General features: G+C 40.4%; 1 pseudogene; it reads left to right on the top strand.

Moving 5' to 3' along the window:
• The first annotated feature begins 2,254 nt into the window (after positions 1-2,254).
• On the top strand, positions 2,255-2,705 carry LOC115528483 (annotated as a pseudogene).
• The last annotated feature ends 18,607 nt before the right edge of the window (positions 2,706-21,312 follow it).

Here is a 21,312-nt window from a genome sequence, read left to right as displayed (position 1 = left end):
AAGCCATGAGCTTTAACAGAGGCTTGGAAGAGGGGAGATGGGGGGTGGAGGTATGGCGGGCTCCTGGCCTCCAACTGAATTTTCTGATAAACCCTCCAGTTTCCTTCCTTTAAGATAACTATCCTTAATTTGACAGATCATTTGGCTCTTCAAATTCTGGCAGGCTTCAGACAACCAAATATACAATTTTGGATTTCCTCCTGGAAACAAAAAGGACATCTGTAAGGAAAGCTATATGATTTCTTCCCCCTTTCTTTTCAGATGGCCCTCCTTCGGTTAAATCTGTCTTACCGTAGCCCCTTTCCAAAGGCTAAAGATGTATCTAACAGCTGGAATTTTTCCTACCGATGTCACAAATGCTGCAGTCCCAGTATACAAAAATCCCGGTTTAACCAATAGTTCTCCTACTGTGAGCCAGGGGTGCCCAACTTCCCAGCAGAGACCAGTGGCACCCCCCAGCCTACCCCCAAACCCACCCAATTCCATATGTAAGATCTGTTGCCTGACACACTCTATTCCCTAATGCCAAATTCTGTATAAATTAGGATTCAACTAAAAACGTACGTTAACATACAGGGGCGCCTGGCGGGCCCAGTTGGAAGGACATGAGACTCTTGACCTTGGGGTCATGAGTTCCACCCCCACGTTGGGTGTAGAAATTACTTAAATAAAAACTTAAAAAAATAGAAATAAAAATTAAAACATATATTAATTCAAACTATCTTTAAAAAAACAAAAAGAACCTATCTTAAAGGACTTTGATAATAATAGAGGTGACATTACAAATCAGTATGAGGAAGGTTCCTTCAATAGGATATTGATTTTTAATAAATAGCATTTCTAATAAATCCTGCCAAAACAACTGATTAGCCACATGGAAATTTTAAAAACCAAAAGTAGGCCTTACCTCATAAGCATATACAAAAAGTGAATTCCAGGTGAACTACAAACCTAAATGTAAAAAGAAACATTTTTATTTATTTATTTATTTTAAGATTTTGTTTTTGGGGCGCCTGGGTGGCTCAGTCGGTTAAGCGTCCGACTTTGGCTCGGGTCATGATCTCATGGTTCGTGGGTTTGAGCCCTGTGCTGGGCTCTGTGCTGATAGCTCAGAGCCTGGACCCTACTTTGGATTCTGTGTCTCCCTTTCTCTCTCTGCTCCTCCCCAACTCACACTGTCTCTCTCTCTCAAAAATAAATACACATTAAAAAGGAAAAAGAAAGATTTTATTTTTAAATGATCTCTACACCCAACGTGGGGCTGGAACTCACAACACCAAGATCAAGAGTCACATGTTGTACCACTGAGCCAGCCAGGCATCACAAGAAGAAAAACTGAAAAATTTTTGAACTTAAAAATAGAGAAGAATTTCTTACTTAAGATATAAAAAATCATAAACTTTCAGAAAAGAGTGATACATTTAATTACATTAAAAATCTTCATTCCAGGGGCGCCTGGGTGGCTCAGTCGGTTAAGCATCTGACTTCAGCTCAGGTCATGATCTCGCGGTCCGTGAGTTCGAGCCCTGCATCGGGCTCTGGGCTGATGGCTCAGAGCCTGGAGCCTGCTTCGGATTCTGTGTCTCCCTCTCTCTCTGCCCCTCCCCCGTTCATGCTCTGTCTCTCTCTGTCTCAAAAATAAATAAACGTTAAAAAAATTTAAAAAATAAAATAAAATAAAAATCTTCATTCTGTTCAACAAAAAGATATATATATATTTTGTTATTTATTAATTAATTTATGTATTTATTGAGCAGCAGGCAAAAGTTTTTTAGAGTATTTACAGAGAGAGGACATTCAAAAGTGAATGCCCCTTATTTTTTCAAAACTTTTAAAAAGTTTATTTATTTTGAGACAGAGAGAGGGAGGGAGGGTTAGAGATGGAGAGAGAGAATCCTAAGCAGACTCTTCACTGTCAGTGTGGAGCCAGATGCAGGGCTTGAATCAACACACTGTGAGATCATGACCTGAGACGAAATCAAGAATCAGACACTTAACCAACTGAGCCAACCAGGCGCCCCTAAAAATAAATATTTTAAAAGTAAAAAAATTAAATGAGTCACACATGAGATAAGATCAATTCAATATATTTAGCTAAAAAGAATCAGTACACAGAATACATTGAGAAACAAATCTCAGAAATTAGCCAGAAAAAGACAAATAATGCAACAGAAAATTGAACAAAAGCCATCAATGAAGAATTCGCAGATGGGAATGGACGGTGGCCAGCTGGGGACGCAGCTGCCCCAGTGCAATGGCTGATGAGCTAACTGAAGAACAGATTACTGACGTCAAGAAGCCTTCTCCCAATTTGACAGAGATGATCACGGCACCATCGCAACAAAGGAACTTGGAACTTGGAACAGTCAAGAGGTCACTGAGTCAGAACCCAGCAGAAGCTGAATTGCAGGATGTGATCAACAAAGCGGACGTTGACAATAATGGCACCATTGACTTCCCAGAATTTTTGACTGCGATGGCTAGGCAAATGAAAGACACAGACAGTAAAGAAGGAATCGTGAGGCATTCAGAGTCTGACAAGGATGGCACTGGTTACCTCAATGTGCAGAACTCCATTTTGTCATGACACACTGGGGAGAAAAACTAACAGATGAAGAAGTAGATGAAATGATCAAGAAGCACCTACTGATGGAGATGGATAAGCCGACTATGAAGAATTCATACAGATGATGACTGCAGAATGAAGACCTACTTTGAACTTTTTTCTAAGATTTCATTTTTTTTTAATTTTTTTTTTTAATGTTTATTTATTTTTGAGACAGAGAGAGACAGAGCATGAACAGGGGAGGGTCAGAGAGAGAGGGAGACACAGAATCTGAAATGGGCTCCAGGCTCTGAGCTGTCAGCACAGAGCCCTTCACGGGGCTCGAACTCACGGACCGTGAGATCATGACCTGAGCCGAAGTCGGACATTTAACCGACTGAGCCACCCAGGCGCCCCTAAGATTTCATTTTTAAGAAATCTCTATACCCAACGTGGGGCTCGAACTTATAACCCTGAGATCAATAGTCACATGCCTTACCAACTGAGCCAGCAAGGCACCCCCGACTTTCCATTTTTCCCCCTTTCTAGAAGAATCAAATAGAATCTTTTACTTAGATCTTGCAAAAAAAAAAAAAAAAATTTACTCATTCTATTTCTATATACCAAGCTGCACGTCAAAAGTACCTTCTGTTCCACACACAAAACCTGCATATATTGGTTGGTGGTTTTGTTCCCTAGAGATTGAGCTACACATCAGTTTCACAGTATAAATACTTGTACTACCTTAATGATAAGGAAGCACTTAGTGGACTCCTTGCAGTTCCATTGGCCAAGGACTGACACACTGTTCGGGCTGCCCAGTTTTTCATGTATGTAGCTTGACAATTGAGCCCAGTCAGGCATTTGTGTTAAAAAATGAAAAAAAAAAAAATTCAAGACCTATTTAAATAGGATCTAGTTCAATTTGTTACTATAAATTGTCATAGCTGGGGGCACCTGGGTGGCTCAGTTGATTAAGCATCCGACTCTTGGGGTTGGCTCAGTTTATGATCTCATGGTTCGTGGGTTCTAGCCCTGTGTCGGGTTCTGTGCTGACAGCGTGGAGTCTGCTTGGGATTCTCTCTCTCCCTCTCTCTCTGCCCCTCCCCTGCTTTCTCTCTCTCTCTCTCAAAATAAATAAACATTAAAGAAAATTATAAATTGTCATAGCTCGTTACCTGCAAAAAACCCACTTATTTATAAATAGTTTCCCTCAGGACGTTGTGCAGAAAAATGGGTGCAGGATAAACTGTGTAGACAGAGTAGGATGGTTCTCTGGCCCTTCTGTGTGCCCTGACTCATGGTGACAGTGACACACCCTGGTGGCATGCTGTATGTGTTGGGTTTAGCATTGTCTGAATTATACTAGAGTGAAATGGGTGTCAGGTTAATCACCGTTCACAAAAATTTTTTTTTTATTTTTTTTATTTTTTTTTTAATTTTTTTTTTTTTAACGTTTATTTATTTTTGAGACAGAGACAGAGCATGAACAGGGGAGGGGCAGAGAGAGAGGGAGACACAGAATCCGAAGCAGGCTCCAGGCTCTGAGCGGTCAGCACAGAGCCCGACGCGGGGCTCGAACTCACGGACCGTGAGATCATGACCTGGGCCGAAGTCGGATGCTTAACCGACCGAGCCACCCAAGCGCCCCCACAAAAATTTTTAAAAAGAAACCTTTACCAAAGGAGCATCTTCTGACCCTTTATTTTTTTTAATCCTTTCTTTCCTTTTTTTTTTTTTTTTTCCTGAGGTGGGGGGCAAGTGAGTGAGGGGCAGAGAGAGAGAATCCCATGCAGGCTCTGCACTGCCAGCGTGGAGGTGTGGATCTCAAAGTGGGGCTCGACCTCACTCAGTGCAGGGTGTGAACTCACGATGAACTCTGAAATCATGACCTGAGGGAAAGTCAGATGCTTAACAGAGTGACCCACCCAGGTGCCCCTGACTCTGTTTTTTAAAACCTTCTGAACCATGACTGGGAGCCAGCAGAGAGGCTGGGGGTTGTGGACATCAGCACAACCATCAACATTGCTGTTTAAGAAATTACAATTTACATCCATTCCAAATTGCAAATTCTAGTCTCCCCCTCCGATCCCCCTACAATAAAAGGACTATTAACTTCAAACAAACAAAAGAATTCACAGATGAGGAAACCCACATGCCTGATAAACATGAAAAGATTCTCACCCTCATGATAATCAGAGAAATGCAAATTTGAAACACAAAATCCCTGGGCACCTGGATGGCTCCATTGGGTAAGCCTCCAACTTCGGCTCAGGTCATGATCTCACAGTTCGTGAGTTCGAGCCCCATGTAGGGCTCTGTGCTGATAACGTGGAGCCTGCTTCAGATTCTGTGTCTCCCTCTCTCTGCCATTCCCCACCCCCCCCACCCCCCGCCACTTACAATCTGTCTCTCTTTCAAAAATAAATAAACATTTGAAAAGATAATAAAAATTTAAAAATCCACAAGATCCTAGTTTATGCTCATGAATTAGCAAAAGTTTTGGTTCTGACAATACCAAGTGTTGGTGAGGGTATGGAGCCACTAGAACTCTCATCGACCCTCAATGGGGGGTCCAGCTTTTTTAAGACCAGAGTTTGGTAGGAGGGGGCTGGGTTGAGGATGGGCATCGCCTATGGCAGGAACAGTGATTCTTAACTTAGCTCACTCAGGCTGGTTTCCCTCAGCAGAGTGACATGAATGATGGCAGAAACTGAGGTTTTGTGCTTCCATTTTAAAGTCAAATGGTAGGAAATAGTACCAAGAACAGTAATGAGACCGACTGTCTATAAATGTAAAGGCGAGCTCTGCTTGGCCCTGCTTCAGTCACAGGCTTTCTTTAGGTATGTTCCCCAGGACACAGGGCTACTGTTATCAGCTCAGGCAGAGTCATGTACCTGCTTCTGTGTTGTTTTTTAAAAAATGTTTATTCATTTATTTTGAGAGAGAGAGACACGTGCATGCATGTGCAGAGGAGGGCAGAGAGAGAGGGAGAGAAGGAATCCCAAGCAGGCTCTGCACTGTCAGCACAGAGCCCAATGCAGGACTCAATCCCACGAATCGTGAGATCATGACCTGAGTCATAATCAGGAGTAAAACACTTAACCAGTTGAACCACCCAGGTACCCCTTTACCTGCTCCTTTGACCAGACAGGGCTAGGGCCTTATGTTTAACAGTTACATCCATACCATCCAGAATCAGGGAGAGGTAGGCTCCCAGAAGGAAAGGAAGGTTTGGGGCAAATTCAAACTCAAATTCAAAACACAGATGTTCATTATAACATCAAACTAACATTCTGTTTTGTGATCTTTCTTCCTTTACCCACAATTACTAATATCACATAAACATTTCTCAGGAAGGGATTTATTTTTAATTTTTTTTTTAAACTGAGCTTGTCAAGAAGGAAAAAGTTTTCCTCTACCCTCTTAGCTTCAGGTACTAGAGGCCTGTGAAGTAAACTAAAAAAAAAAAAAGGCAGGTTAACGGGGAAAAGACATGCATTTTAATTAATATTCACATGCATGGGAGTTCACAGAAAAGCAGTGAAACTCCAAGAACTGGTTAGACTCGGGATTTATATTCCCTTTTAAGGAAGGAAAGAGGCTTTAGGTTGCAAGGGATGATAAATCATGGGAAAGTGACCAGCAAATATATGGGACAAATAATGGAAGATACTGGTTATTTTTAGTAAGGTGTGTTTATGCAAACTCCTCTCAGTGCCAGCCCCTCATCTACAGTGATAAGAGTCACTCTTTCTGGTGAAAGGGAGGGGAGACACCTTCACAATGGGAAATTTATGCCCTGCTTTTAAGCAAATAAGAAGAGGGCAAGAAACCTTCATGCATCTGTTGATTCTCAGCTGCCTTTAGCTAAAAATAATCCTTATGCCAAAGTGACATATTTTGGGGTGGCATATTCTGATCCCCATCAAGGTACAATTTACAGACAGTAATATTCACCATTTCTGGTATTTAGTTCTAAGAGTTTTGACAAACAAATTCGCTGGTAACCAACACCACAACCAAGATAGAGAAAGTTTCACCACACCCCTCCCCCCATGTCACTTTAGTGACATGACCCAAATCTCAAAGAATCAGCAGATCCAGCCTCATGGTCCCCCTTTATGGGCGGGATACCCTGACTGGAGCACCTCCCCACTCCTGGGGTCACCTGGGTGTGGGGACTGAAGGGCCCTCAGAATGATCACGCCCAGTGAAAAGAGAGGGTTCCTTCAAACGCAGGAATATTGTACAGAGGAAAGTTATAGCTTCCGTGAAGGTCTCCAAGCAAACAGACTTTATGTAAGTAAACTCATGTGAACTTGAGCAGGGCCCTTCTAATCTCTGGGCCAGATTTTCTCACTGGCAAAAGAATGATCAGAAGTCTACACTCGCTTTAAGGGGTATGTCTCTAACATGCATAAATCCTTAAATCTGACAGCCTTTGTGAACTCAGCCTCAGCGAAGCCTCCATGCCTGTGTCTTCTTCCCAAAATGCCCACCGCTCCTTCATTGAGGAGTTATAATTAGAAGAATAAATAATTTTTATGTTAATCATTTGGGGGCCAGATATGATAAGGAGGCATCCTAAAAGGTGAATTTTATGATCAATATCTGGTGTCCAACACAGCCACTGCCGAGGACCCGTAGCTTGGGAATCACGTACCCCGCACAGCAGGCAGGCGGAAGGAGCCCGGGGTAACATCTGAGCTGGAGGAGGCGCACCTCTCGATCAAGGCCGCCAGCGCACATAGCACCTTCCCCCCAGCTTCATGGTGGCCCTGAGCCCAGCCTGCACTCCCCCCACCCCAGAAGATGCAGAGATTCAGTTCTATGCCTGGCACCCAGCGTTCTGAGGTGTTGGGCAGTGAGTCTTTACCGCGTGCAGACCGAGAGCACAGGCAGCAACAGGAAAGCCCCTTAAGAAAATTTAATTGCCACGTGTCCCTAGATTCAGAAGACACTCATCTGCAGCTCTCTCCCAGGGGAGTCGCTTCTGTACCAAACTCATCGAATTTGAATTTGTACCAAACTCATTTGAATTTTTGTTTCAGAGGCTGACCTTTTACTTATTTATTTTTTAATGTTAATGTTTATTTATTTTTGAGAGAGAGAGAGAGAGAGAGAGAGAGCGCACCAGCGGGCAGAGGGGCAGAGAGAGAGGGAGACACAGAATCTGAAGCAGGCTCCAGGCTCTGAGCTGTCAGCACAGAGCCAGGAGCCAGAGTCAGACACTTAACCAACTGAGCCACACAGGCGCCCCTAATTTTTATTTTTTTAAAATGTGTATTTATCTATTTTGAGAGAAAGAGAGAGAGAGAGTATGTGTGTGTGTGGGGGGGGGGGGGGGGAAGGGCAGAGAGAGAGGGAGAGAGTGAATCCCAAGCAGGCTCTGTACTGTCAGCACAACACAAAGCAGGGCTTAAATCCCCAAACCATGAGATCATGACCTGAGCTGGAATCAAGAGTTGGATGCTTAAGCCACTAAGCCATCAACGTGCCCGGGAGGCTGACCTTTAATAGCCTTGTCTTCACACTCTGTGGTTCTCAAGAAGCTGATGCTAAACACGAGTAAGACTGAATCTTCTCCCCAGAAGTGAGAGAGAAAGACATCTCAACAAGTGGCTCTTCTGCCGTAGGCTGTAATGGAAAGTGGGCCACCTGGGGGGGGAAAGATCTCGCTCTATATGGGACATCAGAAAGTACGCTCCATTAAAGGTAGAGGCTTGAGGGGCACCTGGGTGGCTCAGTTGGTTGAGCATCCACTCACTTGATTTCAGCTCAGGTCATGATCTCATGGTTTGTGAGAGCAAGCCCCACGTTGGACTCGGTGCTGACAGCATGGAGCCTGTTTGGGATTCTCTCTTTTCCTCTCTCTTTGGCCCTGCCTGGCTCACATGTGCATTCTCTCTCTCTCTCTCTCTCTCTCTCTCTCTCAAAAATAAATAAATAAATGTAAAAGTAGAGACTTGATCTGTTTGTTTTGTTTAGGAGCTTGAGGTTTCCCCAGCTCCTTAAGACAGTGCCCAACATGTGGGAGAGATCTGACAAAAAACTGAACAAAACAAGTGGTATCTGACTTGACTCTTGACCAGTGAGGACTGTTCCAGGCAGGATCAGCATTTGCAAAGGCACAACACGATGAAGACCTTTGGAATTTGCTGCTTTTAAGATGTCTGATGTACTTCCCTCGTTCTTAGCCCCAAACGCAAACCTGTGCTGGGAGAAAATCCCATGTTTAAAATGTGATCTCTGGTGGTAGTTTGGGCTACAGAATGAGTTCTTCAGGAAGTTCGTAAAACTGATTGTTGGAATGAATAACTGTTCTGAAATACTCTCTGATTTAGACTTCAAATACTTCTTGCTTTCTGCCTGTCAGATGCATGGTAGGATTGTAATTCTTCACTCCCACTGAAGTGTAGTGTGGCCATATGACTTACTTTGCCCTCCCAAAATGTAAAAGGGCATAATGGACACTCTAAGAGTCCCTACTCTGCTCAGTAGATGTGTAGCATAAGCAAGAAATGGGCCTTTGTGTTATAAGCCATCACACATCCTCACATTCCATTGGTGAATCTTCACTGAAGCCCTGTGAGGAAGGTGCCGTTCCAATTTCCAAATAAGGAAAATGAGGCCTACTCATAGCCAACACACCTCTGGACCTGTGTTCTCCACTGTGACAGCCACCAGCCACATGTAGCTTCTGAGTACTTGAAATGTGGCTGGTCCAAATTGAGATGTACTAACCAGATTCAAAATGTAAGTGTGAAATACATGCCAGATTCAAAAATGGTATGAAATAAAGAATGGGAAATATTGCATTAGTAGTTTATGTTGAGTACATGATGAATTAATATTTTATTATTTATTTATTTAAGATTTTTCATTTTGAAGTAATCTCTATACCCAACTTGGGGCTCAAACTCACAACCCCAAGATCAAGAGTCACATGTTCCACCAAATGAGCCATCCAGACATCCTGATGAAATATTTTAGACACATTAGGTTAAATAAAATATGTTATTAAAATTAGCTTCACCCATTTATTTTTACTTTTTTCCTCCAATTTTTTATTTAAATTCCAGCTAGTTAACACACATTGCAATGTTAGTTTCATTTTTATTTTTGCTTTTTAAAAATAGGATTACTTAAAAAAAATAAAACTACATAGGTAGCCTGTGTGAGCAGCTTGCACTATATTTCTTTTGGATCCCACTGGTTCACAGGTTACAGACTGAGGAAGCAGAGACTGGAGGCCCTAAATCTAAGGCTCTCTCTGGTCTACAATCCTTTCCCCTCTGGAGCTGTTTTATTTGGTGTTGGTGGTTTAGCTGACAGCTCATCTACATGTATTTATTCACGGATTCATACAACAAATATTTATTGAACAGTTACTGTATGCAAAGCATGTGGGAGAGTGTTATGATTTTGCTCTGCCCAAAACTCCCAGTCCTGCTGAGGATAGAAGTCTTGTGCATGGAAAACTGATAAATGGCCAAGTTGGAAGGTAAACGAGATGCTAAAATAGGAATGCTGTTCAGGAAGGGAAATGTGAACTGGATTGGAGTAATAAAAATAATAATAAATAAATAAAGGCCTGTTTGAAGACCATCCTGCTCAGCTTAAAAATGCAATTTGCTCCTTGAACTTTCCTAAATAATCACAACCTAGGTAAACTAAGCAAGTCTGTATGTTAACTCATTTCTTCTGCTCCTCTGCTTGCTGATACTTTAAGAAGTCCGTCTGTGCACTTTATATATTATTTATTTTTATTATTAAAGTGTAGTTGACATACAAAGTTATATGAGTTTCAGGTGCACAACACAGAGATTCAACAATTCTATACATCACTGAATGCTCAAAGTCTGTGTACTTTATTATTTATTTATTTAAATTTATTTTTTAAATTTATATCCAAATTAGTTAGCATATAGTGCAACAATGATTTCAGGAATAGATTCCTTAATGCCCCTTACCCATTTAGCCCATCCCCCCTCCCACAACCCCTCCAGTAACCCTGTTTGTTCTCCAACAGTCTCTTCTTTTTGTCCCCCTCCCTGTCTTTATATTATTTTTGTTTCCCTTCCCTTGTGTTCATCTGTTTTGTCTTTAAAGTCCTTCTATGAGTGAAGTCATATGATTTTTGTCTTTCTCTGACTGACTAATTTCATTTGGCATAATACCTTCCAGTGCCATTCACGTAGTTGCAAATGGCAAGATTTCATTCTTTTTGATTGCCGAGTAATACTCCATTGCATATATATATACCACATCTTCTTTATCCATTCATCCATCGATGGACATTTAGGCTCTATGCATACTTTGGCTATTGTTGATAGTGCTGCCATAAACATGGGGGTACATGTGTCCCTTTGAAATAGCATACCTGTATCCCGTGGATAAATGCCTAGTAGTGCAATTGCTGGGCCATAGGCTAGTTCTATTTTTAATTTTTTGAGGAACTCCCATACTGTTTTCCAGAGTGGCTGCACCAGGTTGCATTCCCACCAGCAGTGCAAAAGAGATCCTCTTTCTCCGCATCCTCGCCAACATCTGTTGTTGCCTTGAGTTGTTAATGTTAGCCATTCTGACAGGTGTGAGGTGCTATCTCATTGTGGTTTTGATTTGTATTTCCCTGATGATGAATGACGTTGAGCATTTTTTTCAACGGTTGGCCATCTGGATGTCTTTGGAGTAGTGTCTGTTCGTGTGTCGGTTGGCCATCTGGATGTCTTCTTTGGAGAAGTGTCTGTTCGTGTCTTTTGCCCATTTCTTCACTGGATTATTTGTTTTTTGGGTGTTGAGTTTGATAAGTTCTTTATAGATTTTGGATAGTAACCCTTTATCTGATATGTTGTTTGCAAATATCTTCTCCCATTCTGTCGGTTGCCTTTTAGTTTTGCTGATTGTTTCCTTCACTGTGCAGAAGGTTTTTATTTTGATGAGGTCCCAATAGTTCATTTTTGCTTTTGTTTCCCTTGCCTCTGAAGATGTGTTGAGGAAGAAGTTGCTACTGCCGAGATCAAAGAGGTTTTTGCCTTCTTTCTCCTCGAGGATTTTGATGGCTTCCTGTCTTATATTTAGGTCTTTCATCCATTTTGAGTTTGTTTTTGTGTATGGTGTAAGAAAGTGGTCCAGGTTCATTCGTCTGCATGTCGCTGTCCAATTTTCCCAGCACCACTTGCTGAAGAGACTGTCTATTCCATTGGATATTCTTTCCTCCTTTGTCAAAGATTAGTTGGCCATGTGTTTGTGGGTCCATTTCTGGCTTCTCTATTGTGTTCCATTGATCTGAGTGTCTGTCTTTGTGCCAGTACCATACTGTCTTGATGATTATAGATTTGTAATATAGCTTGAAGTGCAGGATTGTGATGCCTCCTGCTCTGGTTTTCGTTTTCAAGATTGCTTTGGATATTTGGGGTCTTTTCTGGTTCCATACAAATTTTAGGATTATTTGTTCTAGCTCTGTGAAGAATGCTGGTGTTATTTTGATAGGGATTGCATTGAATATGTAGATTACTTTGGGTAGTATTGACATTTTATCAATATTTGTTCTTCCTATCCAGGAGCATGGAATCTTTTTCCAGTGTGTGTGTGTGTGTGTGTGTGTGTGTGTGTGTGTGTCTTCTTCAATTTCTTTCATAAGCTTTTTATAGTTTTCAGTGTGTAGATTTTTCACCTCTTTGGTTAGATTTATTCCGAGGCATTTTATGGTTTTTAGTGCAATTGTAAATGGGATCAATTCCTTGATTTCTCTTTCTGTTGCTTCATTGTTGGTGTATAGGAATGCAACCGATTTTATTTCCTGCAACTTTGCTGAATTCATGAATCAGTTCTAGCAGTTTTTTGGTGGAATGTTTGGGTTTTCCATATGGATCACGTCATCTGTGAAGAGCAAAAGTTTGACCTCCTTTTGGCTGATTTGGATGCCTTTTATTTCTTTGTGTAGTCTGATTGCAGAGGCTAAGATTTCCAAAGCTATGTTGTATAACAGTGGCGAGAGTGGACATCCCTGTCTTGTTCCTGACCTTAGGGGGAAAGCTCTGTTTTTCCCCCATTTAGGATGATATTAGCATTGGGTCTTTCATATATGGCTTTTATGATCTTGAGGTATGGTCCTTCTATCCCTGCTTTCTTGAGGGTTTTTATCAAGAAAGGGTGCTGTATTTTGTCAAATGCTTTCTCTGCATCTATTGAGAGGATCTTATGGTTCTTGTCCTTTCTTTCATTGATGTGATGAATCACATTGATTGGTTTGTGGATATTGAACCAGCCCTGCATCCCAGGTATAAATCCCACTTGGTCTTGGTGAATAATGTTTTTAATGTATTGTTGGATCCGGTTGGCTAATATCTTGTTGAGGATTTTTGCATCCATGTTCATCAGGGAAATTGGTCTATAGTTCTCCTTTTTAGTGGGGTCTCTGGTTTTGGAATCAAGGTAATGCTGGTTTCATAGAAAGAGTTTGGAAGTTTTCCTCCCATTTCTATTTTTTGGAACAGCTTCAAGAGAATAGGTATTCAATAGAAAATAGGAAGAGAACTCTTCCTTAAATGTTTGGTAGCATTCCTCTGGAAACCCATCTGGCCCCAGACTCGTTTTTTGGAGAGATTTTTGATTTCTAATGCAATTTCTTTACTGCTTATGGGTCTGTTCAAATTTTCTATTTTTTCCCGTTTCAGTTTTGATAGTGTATATGTTTCTAGGAATTTGTCCATTTCTTTCAGATTGCCCATTTTATTGGCATATAATTGCTCATAATATTCTCTTATTATTGTTTTTATTTCTGCTGTGTTGGTTGTGATCTCTCCTCTTTCATTCTTGATTTTATTTATTTGGGTCCTTTCCTTTTACTTTGTGATCAAACTGGCAAGGGGTTTATCAATTTTGTTAATTCTTTCAAAGAACCAGCTTTCAAACAACCATTGATCTGTTCTACTATTTTTGTTGTTGTTGTTGTTGTTGTTGTTGTTGTTTCGATAGCATTAATTTTTGCTCTAAACTTTATTATTTCCTGTCTTCTGCTGGTTTGGGGTCTTGTTTGCTGTTCTTTCTCCAGCTCTTTAAGGCGTAAGGTTAGGTTGTGTATCTGAGATCTTTCTTCCTTCTTTAGGAAGGCCTGGATTGCTATATACTTTCCTCTTATGACTGCCTTTCCTGCGTCCCAGAAGTTTTGGGTTGTGGTGTTATGATTTTCATTGACCTCCATGAACTTTTTAATTTCCTCTTTAACTTCTTGGTTAGGTCATTCATTCTTTAGTAGGATGTTCTTTCGTCTCCAAGTATTTGTTACCTTTCCAAATTTTTTCTTGTGGTTGATTTCAAGTTTCATAGTGTTGTGGTCTGAAAATATGCACGGTATGATCTTGATCTTTTTGTACTTGTTGAGGGCTGATTTGTGTCCCAGTATGTGGTCTATTCTGGAAAACGTTCTGTGTGCACTGGAGAAGAATGTATATTCCACTGCTTTAGGATGAAATGTTCTGAACATATCTGTTAAGTCCATCTGGTCCAATGTGTCATTCAAAGCCATTGTTTCCTTGTTAATTTTTTGATTAGAAGATCTGTCTATTGCTGTGAGTGGGGTCTTGAAGTCCCCTACTATTATGGTATTACTACCAATGAGTTTCTTTATGTTTGTGACTAATTGATTTATATATTTGGGTGCATCCACATTTGGCGCATAAATGTTTACAATTGTTAGGTGTTCTTGGTGAATAGATCCTTTGATTATGATATAATGCCCTTCTGCATCTCTTGATACAGTCTTTATTTTAAAGTCTAGATTGTCTGATGTAAGTATGGCTACTCCGGCTTTCTTTTGTTGACCATTAGCATGATGGTTCTCCATCCCCTTACTTTCAATCTGAAGGTGTTTTTAGGTCTAAAGTGGTTCTCTTGTAAACAGTATATAGATGGATCTTGGTTTCTTATCCATTCTGTTACCCTGTGTCTTTTGATTGGAGCATTGAGTCCATTGATGTTTAGAGTGAGTACTGAAAGATATGAATTTATTGCTATTATGATGCTTATAGAGTTGGAGTTTCTGGTGGTGTTCTCTGATCCTTTCTAGTCTTTGTTGCTTTTGTTTTATATATATATATATTTTTATATATATAAATATATATAATATATTTATATATAAAAATATATATTATATACATAAATATATATAAATATATATATTATATATATATATATATTTTTTTTTTCCCCATCTTTTCTCCCCTCAGAGAGTCCCCCTTAAAATTTCTTGCAGGGCTGGTTTAGTGGTCACAAACTCCTTTAATTTTTGTTTGCCTGGGAAACTTTTTATCTCTCCTTCTATTTTGAATGACAGCCTTGCTGGATAAAGAATTCTTGGCTGCATATGTTTCACATTGAATATATTCTGCCACTCCTTTCTGGTCTGTCAAGTTTCTGTGGATAGGTCTGCTGCAAACCTGATCTGTCTTCCCTTGTAGGTTAAGGATTTTTTTTCCCTTGCTGCTTTCATGATTCTCTCTTTGCCTGAGTATTTTGTGAATTTGACTATGATATGCCTAGTTAATGGTCGGTTTTTGTTGAATCTAGTGGGAGTCCTCTGTACTTCCTGGATTTTGATGTCTGTGTCTTTCCCCAGGTTAGGAAAGTTTTCCAATATAATTTGCTCACATACCCCTTCTACCCCTATTTCTCTCTGTTCCTCTTCTGGGACCCTATGATTCCGATGTTGTTCCTTTTTAATGAGTCACTGATTTCTCTAATTCTTAAATTGTGCTCTTTTGCCTTAGTTTCCCTCTTTTTTTCTGCTCCATTATTCTCCATAAGTTTGTCTTCTATGTCACTGATTTTCTGTTCTGCCTCATCCATCCTTGCCTCCGTGGCCTCCATTCGAGATTACAGCTCAGTTATAGCATTTTTTATTTTATCCTAACTAGCTTTACCTCTTTTATCTACGCAGAAAGGGATTCTAATCTATTTTCGACTCCAGCTAGCATTCTTATCATCGTGATTCTAAATTCTGGTTCAGACATCTTCTTATCTCTGTGTTGGTTAAGTCCCTGGCTGTTGTTTCTTCCTGCTCTTTATTTTGGGGTGGATTCCTTGGTTTCATTGTTTTGAAGAGAGAAAAGGAATTAATGAAGTGAAAAAATTAAAATTAAAAAATATTAAAATTTAAAAATTGAAAACAAACACACACAAAAATCTAATAAATGAAGTGAAATTAATGAAGAGAAAAAATTAAAATTAAAAAAATATTAAAATTGAAAAATTGAAAACAAACACACACAAAAAAAATCTAATAAATGAAGCTAGATCCTAGGTGTGTTTTGGTATGGGTGTTGAAAGCAGCTTGATAGATTAGAGAATAAAAGGGGAAATAAGAAAAAAAGAAAATCGTTTGGAATTTTTAAAAAATGAATATACTGAAGTAGACTAAAATGAAATGATGGAAGTAAAATAGAATTTGAAAAAATTTACACAGAAGTAAAAAATACAGTAGAGAAAAGTTAAAGAAAAATATTAATAAAAATTGAAAATAAAAATGAATTTTTTTCTTTCTGTATTCAAGAAAAAGAAAAGAAACGAAAAAGAGAAAAAAGAAAAAAAAGAAAGAAAACTGAATAGATGGACCAATGAACAGACTGAAATGTGACTGAAATTACTTCATTTTCCCCTAGAAGTCAAACTATGAAGCACTTTATAGTCCATAAACTAAGCAGGCGGAGAGACTTGTGTTCCTGAAGAGCGAGGTTAGCCCAGCTCGGTGCGACTTAGTGTAATGACTCTGTTCTCCACTAGATGGCGCTGCTTCGCTTACTGGGGTGGATTGCCGTGGTGCTTGTAGGTGCATATGCGCATGCGCGGGAGCCGTGAAAATGGCGTCACCCAGGTACCCAGTCTCTAGTATCTCAACTCTGTTCTCCCTGATGAGCAATTGCTCACTTGTCCTTTGTCTTCGGCTTCCATTCACTCCCCACTTTTACACAGTCCGTGACCAAGCCCCAGGCAGCACCTCCCTCCTGAGTTTTGTCTCCGATGCGGCTGTTTTTTCGGACCCCTTACTTCTGAGGGACTGCGGTTTTGTCCAGCTCTGCTTCTCTGCTGAGGGTCTCACGGAGCAATGGCCGCGGGTCAGCCGCACCCAGGAATGTTCGCAGGGCCGTGCTTTTGCCGATGCTCAGAGGCTGTAGCCGGGTGCCAGCTCGCCCCAGAAAAAGTTCGTGAGATCGTGTAGCAGCAGCGTTTCAAGGATTATGGAAAATCACGACACGCATCTGGCACCAGGCTTTACCTTTAATGACCTTGTTCCAGCACCACCAAATGTGGTTGTTCTCCCAGGTCCACTGGGGCCTTGCCTTTGGAGGACCCACACAGCCTCCACCAGGTGTCCTCCCAGCAGGGGAACCGCCTCTCCCCATGTGGCCTGAAGAACCCCGGACTCCACTCTGCTGCTGGGGATTCACCCTTCTCACCAGGTATGGAGCTGTGGAGTTTCAGACTCTGCCCTCCCCCTGTTTATAGTCTTAATGGAATTTAAGCCCTCTCCTTTCTCCTTTCTCCCTTTTTTAGTTCAGTCCCTGTGGCTGTTTCCACTTTTCCACTTTCTCTCCAGCTGTTTTTTTGGGGGTTGCTTTTCCCGTATTCTCCCCCCACCCTATCTCTGTTCACTCTCCGCCCGCAAAACCACCTCCCTTCCTGCGGCTTCTCACTCCCCAAGGTCACCTCTCCGCGCCGCGTACATGCTGAATTCTGTGGTTCAGTTTGTGCAGATTGTTGTGTTAATCCTCAGATGAGTTTTCTAGGTATGCAGGATGGTTTAGTGTTGGTCTGGTTTAGTGCTGGTTGGTATTTTATGGACGCGAGACACATAAAAAGCTTCCATGCTGTTCCGCCGTCTTGGCTCCTCCAGTCTGTGTACTTTAGATGCAAGTACTTAACATTGGGGGGAGGGGGAGGGACACTAAAGAATTCTGCTTCGGTTTGTCCCAGTTAAGGGACTGAAAAATAACAACATTGATGCCATATGTCACAAGTGAAAATAACTGGACAATTCTAAATTTTCATTCTTCTTTTTCTAAGTTTATTTATTTATTTGAAAGAGAGGGTGAGAGAGAGAATCCCAAGGAGGCTCCACATTGTCACTGCGGAGCCCAGCGCAGGGCTCAATCCCACCACCGGGAGATCATGACCAGAGCTGAAGTCAGATGCTTAACCAACTGAGCCACCCATGCCCCTAAATTTTCATTCTTAAATGATTACTGAAAGGATTATTAAATCTAAAATGTGAGCTGATAAACCATGACCACATTTTCATTTCTTAACAATTCAATTCTCATGTCAAACCCTTTGATTTCTATATGCCTTTTAATTAAACCTTCTGTCTAATAAGGGTTTTTCTTGATCTTTTATAAGCCAAGTACCCTCTGCCAGTGATTTACACAGTGTGATCTACGGTCAATATTGTCAATTGTCAATATTGGAGATAATTGGCCCCAGCCCAGATTTATGGAGTCAGAGCTTCAGGGGGTGTGGCCTGAGAATCTGTGTTTTTTCCAGGTGATTCCTATGCACCGTAAAGTTGGAAAGACACTGCAACTAGTCTAGCATATGTCTTGCATTCCCCCTGACAAGATCAAAGGGCAGGAGGGTTGAGGCCTAGAAAACATTTTGAAAGTCCTCCAACAGTCAAGGGGAGCGGAGAGGATTATTCATAATCCCTTGGTGCCAAGAAATCTGGAACTTCCGAAGCTGTGGGCTAATGCATCTTGCAATAGTTATTCAGCATGCAGGAAATCCCTCCTCCTACAGTGCCAGTGGCACAAGGAGTCTTGGCATCCTTAAATAAAACGAAGTTGGGATTTTTTCAGGTTACCCAAGGACTTCTGATTTCCGGCTTTGTTATCTGAAAGTAAGCAAAATGATTATACTCTTTTCCTTCTTCAAGGTGGATGACTGTACCTGGTAATTGTTCTTAATGGCCAAAATAAAACAGTGGTTTGAGGAGAGATATTGAGCAAATGGTTCAGGAAAACAGATCTCGTAAAAGACCATTCCTTCCTGGCAAGAAGAGAGCAGCCTAGAAGGGCGTTGACGCAGCATTTCCTCGAAAGAACAGCCTCTTTGCATCCCAAATGTAGCTTGAATTCCCTTTTGTTTGGGGCATTGAGCAGATCTGGGTACTTTTATTTTTTAATGTTTTGTTCTATAATTCATTTTAGACTTACAAGAAGTTACAAAAATGGTACAGTGACTTCCTGGGTACTCTTCGTCCAGCTTCCCTCAATGATAACATCTTACATAACCATAAAGTATTATCAAAACCAGGAAATTGAAATTTGTACAATGTTATTAGCTATACTACAAACTTGGCCTTTTTTGCGTGTGGTTATCTAGACAAGATGGCTCAGGAGCCACCTTGGGAAGTATCTTACAATACACACTGGATATGTACCCAGCACACAGCATGAAACACTAGCTTCACTTCAAACTCCATGAACATTCATAAGAGCAGCCACAGTGCCCTGTGGAAGGTAGCAACATATTCTTTTCTGTAAGGATTAGCCATAATATCTCTGCACAGCTGCGGTTTTGGGTTCAAGTTTTCTGAGGGCTGCAAACAAGTATCAAAGAGCCTGCGTGTTGCCTTGTGCAGTTAATAAAAACAGGTCCTTACATTTCTATAGAGTTTTAGATTTATAAAACCTTTACATGTATCTTACTGTATTGATCTCTTGCAATCAATGCAGGGCATTAGGAACCATACTATAATTTTATATTTTATAGGTTAGGAAACTGAATGTCAGAGAGGTTAAAAGAGTTGGGCCCATGCATAGATTCTGGTGATCTCTTCATTCTAATGCCTCTTTTATTTTTTCTACTCTCCACATATTTTGTTGTTTCAATTTTTTTATTAAGCATTTTGATGAATCAAATGATTCTATAAGGTTTATTGTGAAAACAAACAGTCCCTTACACAGCCCTTGCTTCCTTGCTCTGGTTAACAATCCCCAGAAGGAACCACTCACACTTTTAACCACAACTTTTTGTCCTTATCTTCACATCTCTAATAACATGCTTGTACCACTATTTGTTGATTTTTTACTTCTGGGCACTATATCTACCAATTTCCCACATTGGAAGGTGAGGATTTTGTGTTCTGTCATTAACTTTTCCACTGCGCCTATATCATACACATGTGACCAACCCCACCCCCTACTCAAGATATATCACAATCTGGGGTATATTGGTATTTGGGGATTTCTTTTTTGTGACTATAAATGCTAGTCACTGCTGATTAAGTCATAGTATATTATGATTACTCCTCAACTTTATATTTTCCCTGGAGTTAGTAATTGTCAAGATTTTTTCCTCTTTGCTTAGTTTTCTAAGCAACTTACTCATATCTAATATATTTCAATATATTTCCCCATGGTCTAAATCTCTTGTCAATATAAGTGATTTTCTATCAGTTTCATCTTCTTGGAATTTTCTCTCCCCAACTGTTTTGACCTCCTCTTTGCTAGGCTGGTTACTATCTAGGCTCACAACAAAACTATCATCTTGGATTTCCTCCACTTCTCCACTTTTTTCCTGGGGATTCTTTTTACAGCTCTCTTTTGTTGGATTCCCTGAATTCTTTCTTGGTTTATTCACTCATTTTGGTAGAGTACTTCCTTGGGTATCTTCCCCTAATATCTTCCAAGGGTAGTTGGAGATAAATGTTTTGGGACTTTGCATATGTGGAGACATTTTTATTCTAGTCTCATATTTAATTGATAATTTGTCTGGAGATAGAATTTTGAATCTAAGTATTATTTTCCTGAGAATTTTTACATTACTTTATTCTCTTTGTTTACAATGTGGCCATTAAGAAATCTGGAGTCATTCTAATACCAGATTATTTATAAGGAATCTGTTTTTTTTTTTTTTTCTTTTTGGAATTTTTTTTTTAAAAAAGTTTCTATTATTTATTTATTTGGAAAGAGGGAGAGAGAGAGAGAGAATGTGTGGGGGAGGGGCAGAGAGAGAGGGAGAGGGAGAATCCCAAGCAGGCTCCACACTGTCAGTGCAGAGCCTGATGTGGGACTCAATCCCACAAACCATGAGAGCCAAAATCAAGAGTCAGACACTTAACAGACTGAGTCACCCAGATGCCCCTCCTTTTTGGAAGTTTTCAAGGTCATGCTCTCTCCCTCATTTCACAGTGATGTGCCTTTGAGTATTGCTATTTTCATCTATTGTGCTGGGCACTTGGTGAGCCCTTTCCATCTGAAAACTCTTGTATGTTGGTTATGAGAAATGTTCTTGAGCTATTTCTTTGTTTTATCCCTCCATTTGATCTGTTCTCTCTTCTTTCTCAAATTCCTTATATTTATTTGCTGGATATTCTGTATTCGGTCCCAATTTTCTTGCCTTTTTTATTTTCTTTCTCTGTCTTCCCCCCTCTCCCCTCCCCCCCCCCCACTTTCTGAGACATTTCTTAAATCTTCTATCTCCTCTAGTGAGTGTTATTTTTTTTTTTAATGCTCTTCAGTGATTCCAAGGTGTACATTTTTTCAAGATTTTAAAGCCTTTAAAATCAGGATTTTTTTCATAAATAATGGCCCATTACAATGACTGTTGTCCAGGCAGTAGTCATAGCACCATTGTCATTGCTTATACAAACTTGTCATCTCACATGAGTTATAAGCATTGTTGATACTACACATGTCAAGAAATGTAGTTGAAGGCAAGGAAAAAGCCAAATGCCTTGGAATAAATGAAAGAAATATCAAAGCAAC

Source organism: Lynx canadensis, chromosome D3 (genome assembly GCF_007474595.2).
Source record: "Lynx canadensis isolate LIC74 chromosome D3, mLynCan4.pri.v2, whole genome shotgun sequence".
NCBI lineage: Eukaryota > Metazoa > Chordata > Mammalia > Carnivora > Felidae > Lynx > Lynx canadensis.
The sequence above is the reverse complement of the archived record's forward strand: the minus strand, read 5'-3'. Positions and strand labels throughout refer to the sequence as shown.